Genomic DNA, 21,396 nt, shown 5'->3' with positions numbered 1-21,396 from the left:
CACACTCTAAGTGAGTTCTATATTGCACCAACTCCTCACATTGTATTGTGCCCATTTTCTTATAGCCAATAGAATATAAGCTATTTAGTGATTAAATCTATTTCCACAGCATATGTTTTCTGCCGGCCAGTGCTGTGTTCACTTAGGGTGCTATAAAAAGAGTGAAACCTGTAATTATTGAAAGCATTGTATTTGCTGGACTCTTATGCAATATTTCATATCACTCATGCAAGGGACCAGCCTATAATACCATTTTTATTCATTCCAAAACATTTAAATAGCCAAGATAGCCAGCTTATAAACCACAAAACAAATTTTATATATACCTGATAAAAAAAATTAAAACCATTTTAGCTAACCTTTTATGGAGCAAAGAGTTTTGTTTAAACTGACAACTCTCCTGCCAGGTTGTAATTTTTGGCTGGAATCTTGAAAGCTGCCTATTGTTCTGACCTTTTCTAGCTAAAGCAGTTTGTGGGGACTATGAAGCCCTCTGGCATTCTCGCCTCATCCTGGTTTGACTCCACTCATTTGAACGACTTCTTGTCATACTCACCTCTGTGCTGAACATAATGCAACTGCGTAGAATGGTGCTCTTCCTTTCTCCCCTGCTATTGCAACAAGAGGAACGTTTTGGGTGATTTCACAGAATCATAGATCTGTAGGGCTCGAAGGGACTTCAAGAGGTCATCTATTCCAGCCTGCTGCACTGAGGAAGGACCAAGCAAGCTTAGATCATCCCTGACAGGTGTTTGTCCAACCTGTTCTTAAAAACTTCCAATGACGGGTATTCCACAACCTCCCTAGGTAACTTGTTCCAGTGCTTGACTATCCACATAGGTAGAAATTTTTTAGTATCTAACCTAGATCTCCCTTGCTGCAAAATAAGCTGGTTATTTCTTGTCCTCCCCCTAGTGGACAGGGAGAAGGTGACAGAAGAAGAAAATTAGTGTTGAAATCCAAAGGTCCTGCAGTATTTAGGAATGGCCACTGGTAATAACATCATCCCTGTGAGGAACCCAAAGCACTACTCGTGTGTTAAGTTGCTCCTATGGAGGGCCGGTGCAAGGAAGTTTTGCGCCCTAGGTGAAACTTCCACCTTGCACACACCCCCCCCGCTAACCCGCCCCCGCAGCAGCTACCCCCCTACTGAGACAGCTAACCCCTCTCGCCCCCCGGCAGCTAACCCTGCCTGGGGAGACCTCCTGCGGAAACTAAGCCTGCCTGAGTAGCCCACCCCAGCTCACCTCGGCTCCGCCTCCTCCACTGAGCACTTCGGTGCTGCTCTAATTCTCCTCCCCGCCCAGGCTTGCGGCGCTGATTGGAGGAGACTTAGAGCTGGGCTGTGTGCTCAGCGGAGGAGGCAGAGAGGAGGTGAGCTGGGGGAGGGAGCGGTTCCCCTGTGCGCCCCCTCTCATTATTGCGGGCAACCCTCTCCGCGTGCCCGCCCCCCCAGCTCACCTCCACCTCCTCACCTGAGCGGGCTTTTAGGTGCCCCCAACGACTAGGCGCCCTAGGCGGCCGCCTAGTTTGCCTAAATGGTTGCACCGGCCCTGCTCCTATGCAATAGCTTTTGGGGGATTTGGACCCAGGACTTCCTGCACCATAGGTGACAGTTAAGACACTGGCAGAACAAGCCACTTCTTTTCCTTTGGTTTGCCCCCTTACAAAGCAAACTGTAAAGGAATTCTCAAAAATATGAAATTATAGTATTCTCCTAACCTCTGCAGAGGCCTATTTAGGATTTGAACCCAGAGCCTCTCACACTCTAGATGAAAACCATACCAAAGTATCAACAAGGCACTCAATTATCTTGGTTTTGTCCCTTTCAAGATGCCTTTGCAAAGACAAACAAAGAAGCTGTGTTGTTCTAGGGTCATAATTCTTGCTTAAGCTTGTGAGGTCCTGAGTTCAAATTACAGAGAAGCCCTCACAGAGGGAAGGCCTGGATCTAAATTTCTGAGATAATTTCTTGCGCATATTATACAAAATCCTCTTGAAAGGGGAAAAAGCAATGATAAATGAGTGACACATTCCCATAAAGGTATGGCATCAGCTGTGTGCGTGAATGATGCCAGCACTCAAACGCAAGACAAGTCTTTGCAAAGATGGGGTGGGGAAGGGGAATCACCCTAGCTTTAAACTTGTGTGATGATTCCACCTAGTTAAATTAAAGAAACCATCTCCAAATGGGACAAAGTAGAGTTTAAGCAGAGAATTATCTAAAAGATGTCGAGTTAGAGTAATGTTCCTGCCATAACACAAAGTCCCTTGATGTCTCCAGTGGGAAGTGTTTTGTAAACTATGCAAACATTATCTCAAAAATGTCTGCAGCTCTTTCTCTTTCATGGGAAGGAATTTGCATACTAAGCATGAGAAATTTGCTCCAAAGACACGTTGTACCCTAACTTTCAAACCACTGCTCAGACTGTTCCATAGAGAATGCTGAAATCACACCGGTCCACCAGCAAATTAATGGCTTTGGTTTTATCAGCCACGAACTAACATCTCACGCTTTGACAGGCACCATGTTTTCCCGAACAATGCAAGTTCTTGCTGGCATCTGTCATGTTATCAGAACCCACCCAATATTAGTCACACTCCCAGACTTCGCGCAGCACCATGAGCGTGCTTCTTTATGCGGCACAAGGACACCTTTACTTTCCCACATTTGTCAGCAATTGCACTTGCCGCCTCCTGAATCTGAAGTAAGACTGATACAGCTAGACAAACATGCCCAGCTATGGGCTGCCCTTTCTTTTGCAAATGAGGAATCAAGTTGTATTTTTTCCCCAAAAAACATATGGGTGCCACACCTTTCCCATCCACTGCTAGAACCAGGGAGGGATTTGAAACTATACCCTCTGAAATCAAAAGCCAAATGTGTAACTCCAGGCCTCATGGCTTTGGCTTGGTCTCTCGACAGGCATCTGTTGCTGTGCATGCATGAGGCATTGTAGCCCAGATTGAAAATCAACTTTGTTTCTCCCACCAATCACTAGGAACGGCAAGCAACTCATCTTGCACCCGAACTAAATGGATACTGCATGAACAAAGTGGGGCGCTACATTGCTTTTGCATTGCTGAAGGGCATGTGAGTATCATGCATGTATCAAGTACCAGGCACTGGCTGCCTGACATTTGAAAGATATCTTTATTTTCACAATTAATGGGAGCAGGGTTTTAGAAACAGATCCCATAACCACCGGCCAACATCATATCTGTACTCCAAGACGCCAGTTCGTGAATGTTCTTTTGTTTCTCAGCAAAGGGCCAGAGAACAGGGAAACAATCTAGGATTCCTGCTGACCAGTAAGTGGCCTCCTAGTGTTCTCTCACTGCACTGTCAGATTTCAGGGTTTGGTTGCTGCCTCATGCACCTTTAGCGTAAATAATAAAAATTAGTTGTGTTTACCTCCTCCGCCCTCACCAAGAGGAAATTCATCTCACTCAGCCACTGCTGAGTTGGCTCTGACAATGGGTAAGTGGGATCAGGGAATGATATTACTATCACTGAAGGTTTTCTCTGGGGCCACATGCTGTACTTGCTCTGCACAGCACTGGCATGGAATGCTAGGTGTATAAGCTCAAGGTAAAAGGTGAGGAGCCAGGCCAGGCAACACATGGGAACCTGATCCTGAAAGCACTGCTGGGAGACTGGCCAGGTTTTCCTGCCTAGTAAGGCCTAAGAGGTTGCTAAGTGCCTCATTTGCACAGTGAGGAATGCACTTAAATCCAGATTTCTGCAGACATGCCCATTCTTCACCCATAGCCTGCTCCCTTTTTTATTTGTAAGTAAGGGGGTAAGCAGGCCTGCAAGGGGCTTGAGATCTACCCATACCCTGTGAGAGAGACTACCCCTGAAGTTTAGCTTTCATTGCACCCACACAGAGCCTCTCCTTGGGCTGGGGTGCAAACGCATGCACTGTCCAAGGCTGATGTGCAAATACGGGCAGGCAGGCCAACCAAAATAAAGCACTGTGGGGCTTCCCATGTCTAGTTATGCATCCTCTCCAATGGATGACACCTTTCCATGGGACACCATGAGCTTCTTAGCTTTATTTGGTAGCTGCACTCTCTTTTAGATCCCTGGACTTGTCAGGAGTCACTGCTCTCTCTCCCTGTAGGACTGCCACTAGAATTATCAGCTGTCCTTTGGCAGTAGCCAAATCCTGTATCTGCTTGTCCCATCCAGGTAGATGTTTCCCTGCTCTCTTGTTATTATCTGATAATATATACTGCTAATGTTATCTGATCTTCTCCAGCGCCTACCTCCTTCAGCAAGATCAGTTGTTTAATCTACTCTCCTGGGTCTCTGCTCAGCTCCCCAAAGGCATTTTTATTTTATAGGAAATCCAGGCAATTTAACCTAAGATGGTTTATTAACAGGATCTGAAAAACATGAATGGTTCAGGCAAGGGTTTTGTTTCTATTCATTCCTACTTCTTCAGCTTCCCTCTTACAAGGAGGTTCAAAGAGAACCACCATGTTGGCTTTAGTCTCACCGTTGAATGACGGGGCTGGACTACCTTATGAGTCCCAGGGACGGAGAACACTCTGATCACGGCAGAGCCCGCCAGCACTGTTCTGCCTCCCTGCCCAGACTGGCAGATCATCCTGTGCCCCTGCCTTTCAAATCCTATTCTAAAAATATATATACACCTAGAAGCATTCTTTTCAAAGCCACCACGACAGCCTCCCAGGAGGCAAGGCTCACCCATATAGCTATGGGTCCTACTCCATTTAGCATCTTAGGGCAGCAGTCCAAGAGCAATACTTCTCATCATCCCATGGGCTGCAAGCTCTTTCCTGTCACCAGTCTTCTATCTCACTTACAATCTGCTTTGGGGCATATTTATTCCATCCTTGCCAGCAAAATGAATACATCTGCAAAGGAATGTAATATGTAATACTGTACAGTCTGTGAAGAAACACACACTGCCTGCATGACTGCATGTTTCCCTAACCCGGAAACCCAATAGATGCATGTTTCCCTAACAAATCTTAAACAGCCAGGTAGGTTTATATACGTAACAGGCCTGTCTTTGTAAAGTGGGGCGAGGAGCTAAGTGTAAATTTATGAATGAAGATGAGACATTTTGAACCAAGCACTGACTGTGCAGAGAAAGATTATCACATTACAAAGGTGTTGCCAAAATTTCTTTTCACCCCGTAGAGACTGCAGAAGGTTAATTTGCTCATATCTGATTGGTGACCTGTGAAATTCTCCAAGACACTTTTGCTCATTTACCTTGAAATTGTGGAAGAGGAGACGGATCAACATATAAATTAATGATGTGTGCACAGTACTGCTTCTGCTCTTCTCAGAGTCCTCAGATCTCCAGACCCAGTTGTATGTAGCTTCCTCTGAAGTTACAGGTTTGGGTACCAGCACCATATCTGTGTTTATACAGCTGCATTAGTTAATCAAACTCACAACAGTTCTTAATCCATATTAACTCAGTGTAGACAAGGTAGCATATACATCCAAAGCAGTGAAGACAAGTCCCAATAGCCATAGCCAAATACAATTTACCTCGGCAAAGGCTGAGGATGCAAGATACAGTTCAAATAAGACATTATTGATTTGGGGCTCAGTGCAGGAGACAATAAGTCAGTCTGAATGTGATCAGAGAAACCATAACAGGAGTGTTTAAATTCAGTATCATTTGTTATTCAGCCTTAACTAATAAATCAGTGTGGCTTTGTAGAACATGTCTGCCCTGCAGCACCCCCTGCTGAGTTAGTGCAGTGTTGCCCATGCTCCCTTCCTCAGTTTCCCTTCTCAGGAAGCCAATAACTTGATTTTAGGTACACTTCACCCAATAATACCCTCCTGTCATAAACATAGAGATAAGGGCAGCTGTACTGAATCGCTTTACCTGTAAGGGGTTAAGAAGCTCAAATAACCTGGTTGGCACCTGACCTTGAGGACCAATAAGGAAAGAAGATAGTTTCAAATGTGGCAGGGCGGGGGTTGTTTGTGTTCTCTTTGGTTTTGTTCCCTCTCCAGATGGAGAGAGAAGCCAAGCAGGGACATCTCCTCCTGAAAATATACCTAGAATAATCCAAGAATTACAGAAATTGTAAATGAGGCAAGGAAATGTGTTAGGTTATCTTTTGTTTTAGCTTGTGAATCTTCCTGTGCTACAAAGGTAGTTTTATTCCTGTTTTTGTAACTGTGAAGCTGAGTCTAGAGGGGAGTTCTCTGTTTTAAACCTTTTTATTACCCTGTGAAGTTACCTTCCATCCATAATTTTTCAGGTGTGATTCTTTTACTTCTTTCTTCATAATAAATCCTTCTTTTAAGAACCTGATTGATGTTAGTGTCCTAAAGATAAGGAAAGACAAGGAAAGGAATTTGTGCCTTGGGGAAATTTTTAACCTAAGCTGGTAGAACATAAACTCAGGGGGTCTTTCATGCAGGTCCCCAAATCTGTACCCCAGAGTTCAGAGTGGGGAGGGAACCCTGACACCTCCTTGTGGCTTATTACAAAACTTCCCACAAAAGAATCCATAACAAAAAAATCTCAAATAAAGAAAAGGTTCTTCTGGCTTTCAGAGCTCCTCTGAAGCCTGCCCTCTAAGCTCTGCTCCCACCCCCCTCAGGTTTGCGTCTCAGTCTTTACGTCTCTGATTATAGCAGGTGCCCCAGCCCCTCCTCCGTAAGGTTGGGTAGTTCAAGGAATTATCATCCAGCTCCTTACCAGGAGTTTCTGCAGTGGGGTTGCCATTTGTCTATTTCAGCTGGCCCCACTCCGTCCTCAGGCTGAGAAGGTTTGATAGCCTTCTCCGGCTGGTGTCTGCTCCCTGTTAATTCAGGACTAGGCAGGAGCCTTCATAATCCTTGCAGCATCTGCTAGCCTCCGCACTGCTGGAAGAGACACACTTAGCTGGCCCCTTCTCCCAGCTCATCCCCATTGGCTGGGAGAGAGGGGAGTGTTGCAAGGCTCCTGGCCCTTAAAGAAGCAGTACTTGGGTTTCCTCCCAAGCCCAACTTACTCTCTGGCCGGCTTCCTCTCTCCTAATATCTTCCAGGTCCTTGTACCTATAATCAGACCTTTCAAGTCTTAAAGAGCCATGCCAGGGGCTGCGGTGAATTGACCAGTAGGCCATACTGCCCAGAGGGGACAAACTACCCCATCACATGTGGACCTTTTTTTTTTTCATGGATTGAAATTGATCTGTACAATTGTAATCCACTAACATCATTATTTACTAGGACTGTCAAGCAATTAAAAAAATAAATCGTGATTAATCGTGTGATTAATTGCGCTGTTAACAATAAGAGAATACCATTTATAAAAATATTTTGGATGTTTTCTACATTTCCAAATATATTGATTTCAATTACAACACAGAATACAAAGTGTACAGTGCTCACTTTATATTTATTGCAAATATTTGTAATAAAAAATAAATATATAGTATTTTTCAATTCACCTAATACAAGTACTGTAGTGTAATCTCTTTATCATGAAAGTTGAATTTACAAATGTAGAATTATGTAAAAAAAAACTGCATTCAAATATAAAACAATGTAAAATTTTAGAGCCTACAAGTCCACTCAGTCCTACTTCTTGTTCAGCCAATCACTCAGACAAACAAGTTTGTTTACATTTGCAGGAGATAATGCTGGCTGCTTCTTGTTTACAATGTCACCTGAAAGTGAGAACAAGAGTTTGCATGGCATTGTTGTAGCCGGTTCTCAAGATATTTACATGCCAGATGTGGTAAAGATTCGTATGTCCCTTCATGCTTTAACTACCATTCCAGAGGACATGCATCCAAACAATCCAAAGCAGTGTGAACTTATGGATATTCATTTTCATCATCTGTATCAGATGTCACCAGCAGAAGGTTGATTTACTTTTTTGGTGGTTTGGGTTCTATAGTTTCCGCATCGGAGTGTTGCCCTTTTAAGACTTCTGAAAGCATGCTCCATACCTCGTCCCTCTCAGATTTTGGATGATACTTCAGATTTTTAAACGTTGGTTCAAGTGCTATAGCTATCTTTAGAAATCTCACACTGGTACCTTCTTTGCGTTTTGTCAAATTTGCAGTGAAAGTGTTCTTAAAACAAACAGCATATGCTGGGTCATCATCCTAGACTGCTATACCATGAAGTATATGGCAGAATGCTGGTAAAACAGAGTAGGAGACATACAGTTCTCCCCCCGAGGAGTTCAGTAACAAATGTAATTAATACATTATTTTTTAACGAGCATCGTCAGCATAGAAGCATGTCTTCTGGAATAGTAGTTGAAGTATGAAGGGACATATGAATCTTTAGCACATCTGGCAGGTAAATATCTTGCAATGCTGGCAACAAAAGTGCCATGTGACCACCGGTTGTCACTGTCAGGTGACGCAAATAAGAAGTGGACCAGATTATCTCCAGTAAATGTATACAAACTTGTTTGCATTAGCAACTGGCTGAACAAGAAGTAGGACTGAATGGACTTGTAGGCCTAGGCGCCGACTCTGGGGGTGCTGCAGGGCTGGAGCATCCATGGGGAAAAATTAGCGGGTGCTCTATACCCACCGGCAGCCAAGCTACCCCCGCCCCTCTCTCCCCCAAGCGCAGTGTCCCCGCTCCTCCCCCCCCAGCTCTTTCTGCCCACCACCTAACAGCTGTTTGGCAGTGCTTAGGACTTTCCAGGAGGGAGGGGGAGGAGTTGGGATGTGGCACGCTTGGGGGAGGAGGCGGTAAAGAGATGGGGCAGGGGCAGGGACTTGGGGGAAGGGGGTGGAATTGGGGCGGGGCAAGGGTGCACCAGAGGCGGGAGGGGTTGAGCATCCTCGGGGCAGAGGGGAAGTCGGCACTTATGCTTGTAGGTGCAAAAGTTTTACATTGTTTTTGAGTGCAGTTATGTAGCAAACAAAATCTTCATTTGTGAGTTGCACTTTGATGATAGATATTGCATTACAGTACTTGTACAAGCTGAACTGAAAAATACTATTTCTTTTATCATTTGTACAGTGCAAATATTTGTAATACAAAATGATAATATAAAGTGAGCACTGTACACTTTGTATTCTGTGTTGTAATTAAAATCAGTATATTTGAAAATGTAGAAAAACATCCACAACTATTTAATAAATTTCAATTGGTATTCTATTGTTTAACAGTGCAATTAAAACTGTGATCGAGATTTTTTTAATTGTGATTTATTTTTTTGAGTTAATCGTGTGAGTTAACTGCGATTGACAGCCCTATTATTCACAGATTTGAGGTTTCCTTTTCAGCATTTCTAACTCACATCCTACAATTCAGAATTGAATGGTTAGAGACAGTTGTTCTCTATATTAGCCACAGCATATCTACTCAGAAACATGGGACTCATCATACCAGATCTAATCAGTGGGTCTTCTTGCTCCACATCTTGTCTCCTCCAACACTAGTCAGTAACTAGATTGTAGCGGCCAGTTTGGTCTTCAAAGGTATTTAGGTGCTTAACTCCCATTGACATCCATGGGAGTTAAGCACCTAAATACCTTTGAGATTCTGTGCCTTTATTCCTAACCTCATGCTGTTGGAGGTTGGCTTCTCCTCTGAGGGAGGTTTTTGAAGGTTGATTATCCATATACATTGTACTCTGTCTAACGTAAGAGTGGATGATTTCATTATTTAGATAAAAGCCTAATCCTTTTTTTAATTCTACTCGGCTGAAGGCCTCCATGATATCTAGTGGCAGTGAGTTCCACAGGCTAACAACATATTCTGTACTTTTGAAAAAAGGGACAGAGCTTTTAACTGCTTTAAATTTGTTGCCTTTTGCTTTAATTCAATGTCCCAGTGGGCAACCCTGAAGTTATGGAACCTCTTTCAAGGAGAGACAGTTGCTCACTCTCCATTCTCTGGCACAGAGCCAGCCACAAATTTGGAAATCCGTAATCAGCTCCATGACAACCAAAACAGGGCACAGCAGTAAACCTCTATATTTCTATAAAGCATCAGGTACTGGCCATTTCTGGAGGTCAGATACTAGGCTTAACAGATAATAGAATATCAGTGTTGGAAGGGACCTCAGGAGATCATCTAATCCAACCTCATGCTCAAAGCGGGACTAATCCCCAGATGTTTGCACTGATTCCTAAATGGCCCCCTCAAGGATTGAGCGCACAACCCTGGGTTTAACAGGCCAATGCTCAAACCACTGAGTTATCCCTCCCCCTTTAAAGCAAATCCTAAATTCATAGTAATTTTCAACAATATATTCTAAACAGTGGGGGTTGCAATAAAAATATTAAAGTGCACTAACATAGTAATACTAGCAAAGGCTGCATGACACCCTGTGTTGCTGTCTTTTTATAAAAAGGGATTTTTAAAAATCTTTTTAGAAATGACCACACTTAATAAGCCTCTTCCCTGGACTAGTGATTTGGGGGCAGGGGAGAAGAGAGTACTGATCACCCAGCTTGAGAAACCAAGGGTATGGTAAGCACCCGCCCTCTGAAAGCCAGGGCCTTTTAAGGTATCCCATGCTGGGCACCCAAAAAATGGAAGCAGCTAAAATCAGTAAAAGCAGCAGAGGATCCTGTGGCACCTTATAGACTAACAGACGTTTTGGACCATGAGCTTTCGTGGGTAAAATCAGTAGTTACCTTTGAAAATGTAGAACTGTATATATAAAACATGAATATACCTTTACAGTGAGTGGCTTTAAAAATGGAAAAGGACAACCAAGAACAATTCAATCTCTTCTGCTGAGTGGCCTTGTATATCTCGATCATCTTTCCTCTGTGTTGCAATGCCTGTTTCTTAATTGCTATAGTACCTTGTGAGAAGGCAATGACCAACAGCCTGGTGAGACGTTTCTGGAAGGAATGCACTCTTTCCACAGTCTCTAAGGGAAACATCTTCATGACCAAGGGGTAAATGTTCCCCTCCATCACCTATGCTTGCAGAGGGGAGAAAAAGCCAGGGTGAAGGAGAGAGGGTGGACAACCATTTGTGCTATTAATTAGTGGGCCCAAAGCTGCTCTGAAATACCCAGGTTGGTGCTGTGGCTAAGAGCACTTTGCTCCATCTGCCTTTGGTAAAAAGAATACAAGCTCTGATTCCAGAAGGGGACCTCGTTAAGACCACTTAAAGGCTGAAGCAGGTTTGGGAACGGGCACCATGAGAGATCACCTCTTTCCTCATGCATTACGGCCACACATCACATCCATGGAGGGGTTCGTGTTGGAGCTCCCTCAAATTCATTCTGAAGATGGCTCTGGAAGGGCTTTCCTACCCCCGGGGTCAGCCAAAGCCTGGATTGGTTAGACATTCAGATACACAAGGGTCATCTTTCCTCCTGTACATTTTGTGAAGGGGGGGCTGGAGTGGAGAAGAGTTGATAGATGCCTGCTGAGAGAAGAAGGTTTGACTTTCATTTGGGCAGGAAGGTTAGCTTGGTGTATGGAACATGAATTATATTATGTCGGTCAGGGCACCCCCAGAGCATTCAGGATCCTTATGCATTGAAATAAACAAACATCTACCAACTACCCACTAAGGGGTTCACTTGAAATACATTGTCAAAGAAACCTGATTGATTTCATAGAGGAGGAGTTCTAACTAGCGTGCTGTACTGCAGGTTGCCTAAGCTCTTCCATTGTTTTCAACTAGTCATACATTTCTGAAATATATACAAAAATTACTAATGTCTCTGGTGCCAAAGTGGGTGAGGGCAGAAAGATGAAATTTGGCAGCCCCATGCCTCATTGAGTATGCAGCTTGGCTGGTGTCCAGTGGAATAAGCAGGAGCTCTCCCTGAACAATGAAACTAAAACCAACATTCACAAATAATTTGATTTAGTTACAAAAACTGAAAATAAATAATTTAGTTTCCATAGAGACCTACTGTTTTAATCTGGGTTGACCAACCCAGTAGAAATTGTCTTGCGTTCTTCATTTCAATTGTAATAAGTGACTTAAATAAGTGCCACGCCATTTCTATAGACACTGCACACCATGCAGTCTGTGCACTGAGCTAAGGATCCTACAGAACAAACACTATGTGAGCAGAGCAAGGTACTTAAAGAACATATTGTGATGCAACCTTAATGTTGTCCTTTCCTGACTTTGAAGTGCTTATCTTTGCATCCTTACTCTTCTCTCAATGCAATATTTTTGTGCAGAATATAAGATAACCAGACAGCCTGGTATAATAGTGCAATTTACCTTGATTTAAGTAAAGCCTGTTGTCCAATGACTCACAAGTAGTTTGTGAATATGATCCAAAATGTAGGCAGTACTAAAGAACAAAACTGATTGAACCCTTTCTTCCAACTGGCTAAGAGGTGGAGTCTCATTCCTTGGCTCTGCTTGAGCTGGCCTTTGCAGAGGACTGAGGGCATCCAAGGTGGCTTTACACAACGTTGTATCCTTCTCACACTCCTAAATCCTTGGGCTATGCACCTTCAACCATCCTCAGAGAGACTTTAAATTCCACCCAGTCGCCTACAGCCTCAACGGACTGTTAATGACAGACAGGGAATGCCAAATTGCAACCAACCTCACAACCATTCTCCTGCCACCTGCCTCTACATCACCCAAAGATTGCCCAATACTTGGGAAATACTCAGTCATTATGTAAGCCATTGTTATACTCTCTTTTTCCACTGCAGGAGTGATGGGAAAGGGCTGAAAAAGAGGCAAAGAGCTGGCCCGAAGGCAGAAAATCCTTTTGGAAGAATAATTGGACTCCCACAGGGTTCAGTGGAAGGAACAATTTAACATATTAGTTATGGACTGAGAAATCTGAACTAACTCCGTGGTCTCCGAACTCAGATGCTATGAACAAGTGGAGGTAGCAAGACTGCAGGAGAATTTAAATATAAGGGATGGAGTGGGCAGGAGGGGAGCAGATCCACATCAAGAACATTAACAGGGGGGAGGGCTAGCCCAGTGGTTTGAGCATTAGCCTGCTAAACCCAGGGTTACGAGTTCAATCATTGAGGGGGCCACTGAGGGATCTAGGACAAAAATCAGTACTTGGTCCCACTAGTGAAGGCAGGGAGCTGGACTCAGTAACCCTTCAAGGTCCCTTCCAGCTCTATGAAATATAGGCATACCACCATATATCATTATACTATATCATGGCCTTGCACACTAGTGACTGCACTTCTTACATTTCACTCAGTTCAGATAATCAAACTAAACTAGGCAGTTAGAGTGTTTCTCATCAATTGCATTTTCTGATTCTTCTGCTCCACAGCCAATGCAGTCATATTTAGATTGAAGACATATTCAAGTTTAAAAGAGTTTATGGAAATTTAAGATCTTTTCTCTAAATATTTCTCTGCATAGTAGGGAAAAGTTGTTGATTCTTTTTAATAAATAACCCATATTTGGGACAAAATTAAACTCCAAAAAGAGAAGAAATGTATTTCTTGGACATTAACACTGGCCCATTATGCCCAACATAAACAGCTTCTGTCTAAACATCAAGTTGCATTAATATTATTATTGAGAAAAGGGAAAATATTGGTAGACACAACAGCCATATCAGGATGGATAAATCTAGAGTAAAACTGTTAAAACTTGCTTGCTTTTAGTCTTCAAGCACAAGTTTTTGCTGTAGGCCAGGGTTCCACTTGTACTTTCAATTGATGTAATAAGGGTGAAATCCTGGCCCTTTGAAGTCAATGGCAAACCTCTCATTGCATTTTATCATGGACTTCAAGGAGCCAATGAAGTATTTGGTCACTGATTAAGTAATTATCACATTCTGCTTATTCTAGATTTTCTACCTGAAGAGACCCTTAAAATCCATCAATGATAAAATGGTCCTTAATGAACTATAAGATTCGGTAGTCAATCCTCAATTACAGATATTTACTTTTAATTGTAACTTTTAAGGAAAATTAGTTAACTGAAGTATTGGCTTGACATGAACATTAGTGTCTTCTCTTCACCCATAGAATAGTTACAGAATGAGCTGAGTGGAAATATATGTTTCCCCCACATTGCTCTTCAAATAACTCTCAGTCCTGACCACCTCAAGGGAAGGCAAGCTGATCTCTAAGTCCCATTCATCATGATTTGGACACCTATCCATTATTAAAGGAATTGAAACCAAAATAGTTCTATAGCCTAACATCTGCAGTTAACTTTCACCTCTACCAACCTGTACTGATCTGAACCAGTAACCTAGAGGTGTGTCCCTGTGCTTCATTACCAGTCTTGTGAGCCACTCAGCACTCCATCATATGTAATGCTTTTACGCAAAGACTTTCACTGCTTGCCTAGGCATTGGTTTTATTGAAGCTTTAGTTAGAGTCTAAGCAAGGCCAACAGCTTCTTTTCCTTGTTACACGGAGCAGCCATAATGGGTTAGACCAAAGGTCCATCTATCCCAGTATCCTGTCTTCTGACAATGGCCAATGCCAGGTGCCCCAGAGGGAATGAACAGAACAGCTAATCGTCAAGTGATCCATCTCCTGTCACCCAGTCCCAGCTTCTGGCAAACAGAGGCTAGGGACACCATCTCTGCCCATCCTGGCTAATAGCCATTGATGGACCTATCCTCTATGAATTTATCTAGTTCTTTTTTAAACCCTCTTGTAGTCTTGGCCTTCACAATATCCTCTGGCAAAGAGTTCCACAAGTTGACTGTGCATTGTGTGTGTAGAAATACTGCCTTTTGTTTGTTTTAAACCTGCTGCCTATTAATTTCATTTGGTGACCCCTAGTTCTTGTTATGAGAAGGAGTAAACAACACTTCCTTATTTACTTTCTCCACACTACTCATGATTTGATAGACCTCTATCACATATCTGCCCTTAGTCATCTCTTTTCCAAGACGAAAAGTCCAAATTTTATTAAACTTGCCTCATACAGAAGATGTTCTATATCCCTAGTAATTTTTGTTGTCCTTCTCTGAACCCTTTCCAATTCCAGTATCTTTTTTGAGATGGGGTGACAACACCTGCATGCACTATTCAAGATGTGGGCGTACCATGGATTTATATAGAGTCAATATGCAATTTTCTGTCTCATTAACTATCCATTTCTTAATGCTTCCCAACATTCTGTTAGCTTTTTTGACTGCCGTTGCACATTGAGTGGATGTTTTCAGAGAACTATGTAAAATGACTCCAAGATATCTAACAGCTAATTTAGACCCCATCGTTTTATATGTACACTGTAGTTGGGATTATGTTTCCAATGTGCATTACTTTGCATTTATCAACACTGAATTTCATCTGACATTTTGTTGCCCAGTCACCCAGTTTTGTGAGATCCCTTTGTAGCTCTTCGCAGTCTGCTTTGGACTTAACTATCTGCATGGTTTTGTATCATCTGCAAATTTTGCTACCTCACTATTTACCCCTTTTTCCAAGTCGTTTATGAATATGTTGAATCGTATAGGTCCCAGTACTGACCCTGAGGGACACCACTATTTACCTCTATCCATTCCGAAAACTAACCAATTATTCCTTCCCTTTGTTTCCTATATTTTAACCAGTTGCTGATCAATGAGATGACCTTCCCTCTTATCCCATGACAAATTTCTTTGCTTAAGAGCCTTTGGTGAGGGACCTTGTCAAAAACTTTCTGAACATCTAAGTACACTATATCCCCCTTGGCCACATGTTGTTGACCCCCTCAAAGAATTCTAGTAGATTGGTGAGGTTCTAGTAGATTGGAGATTGGTTTTACAACAACCATGTTGACTCTTCCCCAACAAATTATATTTATCTAATGACAGTTCTGTTATTTACTATAGTTTCAACCAGTTTGCCCAGTAATGAAGTCAGGCTCACTAGCCTGTAATTGCCGGGATTTCTTAGTACAGTTCAAGTAGCTTTTTCCCCTCATCACAAGAGGCAGGTTTAGACTCCCTGAGGTAACTGCAAGCTCTAGTCAGAGAAGAGGTAAAGGCCTTCTAGGCTAGCTATCCCAGCTACTAGAACCTTCCTAAGAAGTTGGGGGGTGAGGCTGACTGAGGATCAAGACAGTAGATATTTCTGGATAGCCTTTTAAAAATAAAGATTTTAAATACTTCGGAGTATTTAAATTGTGTTGTAAGCCCAGGGCACATCAGACATCTCTATAATCATTCAAACTCAAGCAGAGGACAGTTCTGACAGTTTGCAAGCTACAGCTCAAGAAAGAAGTGTCACTCCCTTACTAGGAGAAAGTGGCTCTCTCCTGCCCTTGCTATTACGCCATGAAGTTACTCTGATACATGGTAGCAGTTCCTGGGTTTACAAATAATCTGAAGAGTCCAGAGATCTTGATGACTGGCTTTGTTTTTCTAATAAGTAAAGTGGAAACATGCTTGCATTGGATAAAATCACATGTTACGGGCTGCAGGTGCTTCTTCACACAGCACAACATATTTCTCAGGAGATTCCATGACAGTCAGCTTGCAGAAGCCAGAGTTATATCAGACTACCATGTGTCTTTAGACAAATTGATTACCTTGATATAGTCCAGCTAAATCACCATTTTGTATCCTGAAACTGGATTACAGGCAGCACTGACTGTATGGAGAGGAGGACTAACCAACATTATCCTGTAGGATTTCTTTCTGGGCTACAGATAATGGCCCAGAACAATAAGATCTCCATTTCAGTTCTGCCCAGATTCTAGGCTAAAAAAAAATCTCACCTGATCTCTAGTTTGCTTTTACTGTTTGGTTAGTCTCCCATTTTAATGCCCAACTGCAAGCAAGAGTCTTCAATGAAGAAGAAAGAGAAAAGTAAAATCTATGCAAAACAAAGTTCCTCAGTAAATATTGTAATGAACAAGTCACCTGAAAACAGAATATAGAAGAAAAATTTTTCATAAGATCCGAAGGCACTACCACACTGTGCTAGCAAACAGAAGCTTCACAACTTACCATCCCAAATAAATATACCTGTCTGCTGCTCCAATAGCTACAACTGACAGCACCTGCTCAAATCTATGCACAGCCTTCTTCTTCATTCACTATATTTACATGCACTCCAACTATCCACTTTGCCACCTATTCAGATTATCTTAAATTTGAGCAGTTTCTTAACCCTCTATGATACTACAGCACACAGCTATTTCCTTCACCTCACTTTTCCCTTTCTCCACTGACATTAATGCTAAAATTACCATAGTAATTTATTCTCTTGAAGTTCTACATGCCATAACATTTTTACAACAAACCTACAGTACTGCATTCTTAAAGTATAGCCACAGTCTGAATGACTATGTGACAGACCTCCAGATACACCCAACACCTTCTCTCATCAACTTACTGAACACGGCTAACGGTCCCTACAGCAGCCTTCCTTGCTGTTTTTCCCAGCATGCCTTTCTGCAGCTGGCCCTTTAAATTTGGCAGCCTCATGCAGCTGCAGCCCTAAAGAAACTATTTTCTAGTTAGCAGCTGTATATTTTTCTTTTACGGTTGGTAAGTACCTGTTATGTTCTCTATCCTCCTCCACTTTTTTTATACTACTGAGGAGATGGTATATTCTCTCACTGTATTGCAATGATATCTTATTACTTAATGCATCTGTTCCTGGTGCATTTGTTGAGCCCTATGTGGTTGTTTTACTGGCAAAAACAAGTGTATACTGATGGTTGGCGCTGTGGAGCCAAAAAAAGCTACAAGAAACAAACTTGATTCTATTCTGTCTTGTGTATTATCAACAGAGGTATGCGCTAAGTGCCCAGTCTGTATTACTGAGGATGATGTATAGGCCATGACACAGCTGAATTTTCAGATCCCAGGGCGAGCTTTGTAAGGCTGGCATTTAGAAAAGTGAACACACAAACTGAGTAAATCCGATTTGGAAGTTAACGACAATGGATGAATAGGAAGTCTAGATTAACATGTGGTCCCTTCTAGCCATAAACTCTATGACTATATCCCTCCTCCATATTATTTTCACAGTCTTGGCACTTTGAGGGCCTTATCCAATTCCCCGTGAAGCCAATGAGACTCCTTTACTTCCATAGGAGTTGGATTAGGCCTTGATGAGACATTTATGGTTCTTTGCCCTGCAGTAGGGTACAGGGGATAAAGATACTAAGTGGAACTGAGTGTGCTTGTATTTCTACTTAGCAGTAAGGTGAGTAAAGCATAATAATGTATGTGCACATCACAGTCATGTAGGGATGAGGTGGTGTGATGTTTAGATGTGCTTGGAATGATTAGAACTGTGATACAGCACGTGGGCACAGCCTAATTGTGCTACATGGCCCCAGGGCACAGGCTGGGTGAGAGGGGGGCACTCCTGAGTGTGCAACATGGCCCAGAGCACAATCGGAGTGTGCAATGCCACCTCCTGGGGGTGAGAGGGGCTCAGCCCTAGCCGCTAGGCCGCCCTCCCCTCTGCGGGCGGGGGGAGGGGGGGGAAGGAGCGCTGTGCACCGAGGGGCCTGTCGCCTCCTGGTGGCGAACTGGGGCGGTGCCGTTGCCGTTAACAACCCGCGGCCCATGGTCGCCCCAGAAGCCAGGATTCGTGGCAGCCGGGGCGCGGGCCGTACCTGCTGCCTGGGCCGGGGGAGCCCGGGCTCGGGCCGAGCTCTCAGCGCTGCGGGAAGGAGGGGGTGGTGCAGCCGGCCGCAGCGGCGCTCTTCCCCCGCGGATCTTCGCCCCGCTGACCGCGGGCAGGCTGGGCCCGTCCGCCCCTGCCCGGGGCACGGCCGCACCTCGCTGCGCGCGGCAGCCCGGCGAGCGCAGGGGGGGCTAGCAGGGGGGGAGGCGCACTGACGGCAGCCGGTGTCAAGTACGGGCGCGGGTTAAGTGCGAGCCGGGCTGCCACGACTCGCCGTCTGGGGGGCAGCGAGCGGGGGCTTGTGTGTGCGCTGGAGCGGCGGGCTCTGGCCGGGCCTGCTCTGCTGCTTCGCCGCGGCCAGCCGCCTTCCTGCCCCCGGCAGCTCCCGCGCGGCGCAGGTGCGCTCACCTGTCGCCGGGGCCGGCGCGCCGCAGCCTAGCGTCCCCCAGACCCGCTCCATGTGAACTTCGAGCCCCGGTAAGCCTGCGCCCGCTCCCAGCCCGCGCCCGGGGATGTCCGCTGCTGCTCGGGGCCGCGGTAGTAGTAATCTCTCGATCGGGTCTGACTTTGGGTAACGCTGATTTGTTCGGCCCCCTTCCCCAGCGAAGCAGACACAACGGCGGGGAGAAGGGGGGGATGAATCGTAGATGGCACATAATGAATCAGACCTATTGAAAATAATGATTATTAATAATAGACTAGAACATCAACAAGGCCAGTGGGCAAATGGCCTGAAAATAAGATGAACCCATCACCCTGACATGTTGATTGTCTGCGAGTATAAAAGTATGTAAAGCCCGCACAGTTGTGGCTTTCCCCTCTCTTTCCCCCATCTAAATCTTGCGATGCAAATTAAGGACATTAATTTATTTTTCTTTAATTAGTTGCATGACAGTCGGATGGTTCAGGATCTTATGAAGGCAAAGCCTTTTAGCAGTATCGGGCCCTGCATTTTCTTCCTCCTTCCCCCTTAAATTATAATGTTGCTTTACTGGGATTTGGGTGAGGTCTTTTTTGTTTGTTGTGGGGTTGTCATGTTTTAGGTGGGATTCTCCTTAGTCTCAGGAGTTTGGCTTTTAGAAATCAACTGGTTCCCCACTTCTTGGGCTTCACTGAAAGAATTTTAAATATCGAACTCAGTTCTCTTCCCCCAGGCCGCCAGGGGAACGGAAGTGCCTGGTTTTGTGGGGTTCTGATAGTCTCAAATATCCAAGGTTGCAGAGCCTTGTGTGAGTTCACTGGGCCTGTATTTTACTTTATAGTACCCTGTGGTGACCCTGGTTACTTCTTCTTATGGCTTCTTAGCTTTCTCTTTATTCTTACAAACTGGGTCATTTTCAGCTCGCTCTAGAGTGCACAGCAATTGATGTATTGATTTCGAGTATGAAAAAGAGTTGCTGATGATTCTAAAGTTCACCAGGGATCAGCAAATCCTTTTAACCAACTGTAAGATGTGAAGAAGAGCATGGAGACTGTAGCTGGGTGTATATCTGTCGTATGAAAGATTCTGGTTCTACTCCATTCAGTGTACACCAGGGTTATGCAAAGAAGCAGGATTTGACTTTATTGTCTCTCAAGTTTGGTGGGTTATTGTTTTAAGGAATAAAACAAATTACTTAAGTACTATTTCCTGAGGTTCAGTTGTTCTGTATTAAAGTTTATTAAAGGTTTCGCTCCTGTCCCATTCAGTGTACAATAGGGTAGAGCAGATATCCTGAATTGAATCATTTGTCTCCGTTTTTTAAATCTAATTTACTAGAATATATCCGTTCTCAGTCTGGGATTCTAGTGTTGTTTGTTTTTATCAAAATGTATTAATTAGTATTAAAGCAATTACATAAAAATATTGTTAAATTGTAGCTTGCTCATTCTTTCGCAGTTTACTCTTTGCGATTTTTAAATGTTACAAACAACGTAATGTTAAATGATAAAATAGCTACAAGATTAATTATTAGTAAAAGCATGTTTCATGTTGAAGTGATACAAATTAAAAGCTAGAGTGCTTCTGAATTTGAATAAGATGGATGTGAAATTATTTCGTCACTGTATTCCCTCACAGAGGGACTGGGAGAAACTAGAGATAATGGAAACATTCTGGCTTTAAGCTTTCTTGAATATTCTGTAGATGTTTCAGAGTAGTAGCTGTTGTGTTAAATTGTCTTTTTGACTTCAGAACTTCCATCACTTTCACATTCAGAGAGAATTGGAGTGTAAAGTTTGCGATCTGTGCTTTCAGTGAAACTTGTCAGTTTCTCAGAAAACAAACAGCCTTTAAAAGGAGTTCACCTGATCCATTCATGCAGCTTCTTAGCAGCAGCTGTCTTGCAAGTTAATTTTAATCAGGCTTATTAAACGAAATATATTGATAAAAACAAAATATTAAATATTTTCCCACACATGTTAATACATTTTAACGAAAACGCGTGTATTGAGTTTATTTAAAATTTGGTGTTAGTATTTTACTTGGACACATTTTCAATTATTTTTCGTTTTCACTTCACTTTCTCTTCTCTATTAATTATTGCTTACATCTAAAAATTTGTTTGGAACATACATAGATTAGTTATTGAACTCCCTATATTTGATTTGCTGATTAGTTGTTTCTCACAGCTGTCGTGTAAATAGGCTATTTTGTACTTAAATTTTATAATTTTCGATTCGAATCTTTAACAATGCCTGCGGTAGCTTTCTGAAGTTTAAATAAAACCTTTTTTTTTCGTTGCAAAAACTCGATCAGCAGTCATTCTTTATAAACTGTCACAATCGGAAACCTAAGTGCAAAACAGCAAACTTTAAAAATATCACTTTAGAATTAAAACTAATCCGTTCCGTTTCTGTAGTCTGGATTCTGGTGAACTAACTTCCAGCTAGTTTAGCGGGTTTAGATAGCTTTGTGATATTCCTGGTGAGATTAGTTTT

General features: G+C 43.1%; 1 long non-coding RNA gene across 2 annotated transcripts; it reads right to left on the bottom strand.

Annotated features, from left to right (window-relative positions):
* Positions 1 to 5,257: 5,257 nt before the first annotated feature.
* LOC116837385 (uncharacterized) lies at positions 5,258 to 18,553 on the bottom strand. 2 transcript variants are annotated; one of them, XR_004376692.1, is made up of 4 exons: positions 18,467 to 18,553; positions 6,708 to 6,874; positions 6,244 to 6,331; positions 5,258 to 5,400 (listed from the first exon to the last, which is right to left on the bottom strand). It is a non-coding gene; the product is annotated as an uncharacterized LOC116837385 (long non-coding RNA). The 2 variants fall into 2 exon arrangements; XR_004376693.1 differs by having other exon boundaries at positions 6,708 to 6,871.
* Between the last annotated feature and the right edge of the window lie 2,843 nt (positions 18,554 to 21,396).

This window comes from Chelonoidis abingdonii, chromosome 7, assembly GCF_003597395.2.
Source record: "Chelonoidis abingdonii isolate Lonesome George chromosome 7, CheloAbing_2.0, whole genome shotgun sequence".
Taxonomy (NCBI): Eukaryota; Metazoa; Chordata; order Testudines; family Testudinidae; genus Chelonoidis; species Chelonoidis abingdonii.
Note: the sequence above shows the minus strand (reverse complement) of the source record. Positions and strands in the feature narration are given on the sequence as shown.